Source organism: Canis aureus, chromosome X (assembly GCF_053574225.1).
Source record: "Canis aureus isolate CA01 chromosome X, VMU_Caureus_v.1.0, whole genome shotgun sequence".
NCBI lineage: Eukaryota > Metazoa > Chordata > Mammalia > Carnivora > Canidae > Canis > Canis aureus.
The window spans coordinates 90,865,745-90,868,545 of NC_135649.1; the positions used below are offsets into that span (position 1 = coordinate 90,865,745).

General features: G+C 41.0%; 1 non-coding gene across 1 annotated transcript; it reads right to left on the reverse strand.

The window, feature by feature from the left end:
• Positions 1–1,087: 1,087 nt before the first annotated feature.
• On the reverse strand, positions 1,088–1,160 carry TRNAE-CUC (transfer RNA glutamic acid (anticodon CUC)). Its single transcript has one exon. It is a non-coding gene; the product is annotated as a tRNA-Glu (tRNA).
• Positions 1,161–2,801: the final 1,641 nt, after the last annotated feature.

A 2,801-nucleotide genomic window follows, 5' to 3' on the forward strand; every position in this document is an offset into this window, starting at 1 on the left:
TCTGTAGTGAGTCCATCCACCCACGTCTGTTTCATGTGTGTGTATGAAATTTACATTCATACCACAGCAGTGTACTTATCCAGAATAGATAAACATAGCATCTTCAATTCTGAAGAACGTGGCCGAAATAAGGAAGTGGCCGAACAGACTTTGGATTAGCCAGAGGAGACTAATTATTAACCAGGAAAATGCAGAGTGCTTCACATTATCATCAAGGTAAGCATGTAGTCCAGTGCCTGCCGAGAGGAGCACCTTCAGCAAATGCTGTGTTATCAGAGCTTGGATCATGTCTGTTTGGACACAAATGTGTCCCTGTGACACATCTGGCAGTGTCTGGCACAAAAGTGGCACATGATAATAGGTATCGATTGATGGGCAGAAAATTCACAAAGGAAGATAAATGTATGAAAAATATTAAATGCCACTAGGCAACCAACAAAATTCATATTTAAATGAAGTATCATTATTTGCCTATTACATTAGCACAGTTACAAAAGATAGTATATAATGCTCTCAAGGGTGGAGCCAAATGACCAGTGTTAGGCAACATCAGTGTGGGTGCAATTAGATACAACTGATCTAGAAGCGCATTCAAATCAAGCCTTTAAAATGTTTCTGCCCTTTATTCCACGGCTAGAAATTTAACCGAAGGAAATCATTTGGGATGGAGGCAAACATGGCAACACGATAAAGAGCAAAAACATTGAGCACTGACTCCATTTCCAACAGCAGAGCGATGAATCAGACTAGCTGACGGATATTTCACACTTATTATCTGCAGACTATGTCAGGGATTTGTGGATATTACCCTATTTAATCCTTTCAGAAGCCACATGAAGTAGCTGATATTATCCCCATTTTACAAATGGTGAAACTGAGGTCATTTGCCCATTGACAGACCCAGATGCTGAAGGAATCAGGACCAGAATTGGGATCTGTTTGACTCCATAGCACTTATACAGTGTCTCTTTACTAGAGAACTTTATGCATTCAAATTAAATTTTAATGAGACGGTAAAAATTTAATGTTGAGTGAAGACGGGATAGAAAATTGTACATATTTAATCTTTTTTTTAAAGTAGGCTCCGTGCCCAACGTGGGGCTTGAACTCACAACCCTGAGATTGAGAGTCTTGTGCTCTACCAACTGAACCAGCCAGGCACCTCTATACATATTTAATCTTAATTTTGCGATACACACAAACACACACACACACGCACATGCCCACGTTGGGAAAAAGTTTCCATGAAATGTACCAAATATTAACAGAAGTTGTTTCCAAAGAGATGTTCTATGAGGAACTGTTGTTTTCTACTTTATAATTTAGATATATCTCCTACTTTTCTACTACGATAAATAAGTTCCTTTTTAAAGGAGAAAAGCAGGAATGTTCTTTTTTTTTTTTTTTTTTAAGGAATGTTCTTAAGAAAAAACACAATTGTGAGAGGAATCCATGTCCCACAGATAAACATAGGTTGACACAATAGTGAAGACCCTCACTTGCTCTGGAGTCTGGTCATAGGAGCACCCCCATACACATTTTGTTGGGGTCCCACACTAATGCAGGTTTCTTTGTTTTCATTTCTCTACCTCTATGAGCTCTGCATCAGATGGATGGATCGAGGTGGATTTTCTATATAACCCTGCCTTGCTGCACAGATTGCAAGAGGCAATCAACTGCCTCTGCTCCATTTCTTCAAACTAGCAGGTGTCACACACCTGCAGATACTTGTGAAGATGCTCAAACCTCTGTGATCATCATGTGTCAGAGATCCACATGGTGACCTGACCAACGGGGCCAAATCAAGCAGACCACAATCCCCAGTCTGAATCACTGCAGACGCACCACATGGGAGCCTCCTGGAAATACAGGGCCTTTGCACGTGTACCCTGAACACAACCTGAGCTAGAGAAATGTGGACACAAGGCAGAAGCCAAGTTCATACACATGCATACAGATCATTTTTATGGTTGTTGTTTCCTTGCTTGCTTGCAAAACTTGACCAGAACATGCCCGCAAAGGACAATTGTTAGGTAAAGGTTTGTGGTCCTGTTGTTATCATGTTGTTGTAGAAGCTTCTCCAGTGGAATCATTAAACTAAGGTTCATTAAGCCATGGCCGAGAAAACATTCTCAACTGGTCGGAGACTGTGCAACATAAACTATGGGGATTAATTTGATCTTTTTCTGGCCATCGCTTTTTCTGTGACTTGATCACAGAGTCACACTGAGACCCATGTCCAAACAATGCATTCTTAGTTACTACAGATTCTATACAGATGGTAGAGCCATCAGTTAGAGGTCTGTGACTGTGGCCTTATCAATTCACTATCCCCCCAGCTGCTGGTTGGTTATAAATTATCTCCCTTCTCATCCTGTTCCTAGTCCATGAATTGGTGTAACTTAGAACCTCTACTGCTGTTCCCACTCAGCTTTATTGAACTTATTTTGATGCAAACATAATCAACTACTTTCCCCCCTATATATTCATGAGGTATTCAAACTGAGGATAAACCTGCTTTATGAAATTGTACAAAGAGAAAAAAGATGTAGAACAACAGAGTCAAGGGGTGCCTGGGTCGCTCAGATGGTTAAGGGTCTGCCTTCAGCTCAGATCATGATTCTGGGGTCTCGGGCTCCCTGCTCAGTGGGGAATCTGCTTCTCCCTCTCCCTCTGCCCCTTTCCCTGCTCATGTTCTCTCACTCAGTATCTCTCTGTCTTAGATGAATAAATAAATTAAAAAAAATAACAGCAGAGTCAACTTGCGCGACCATGACAACATTGGCACAAGACAAAAATAA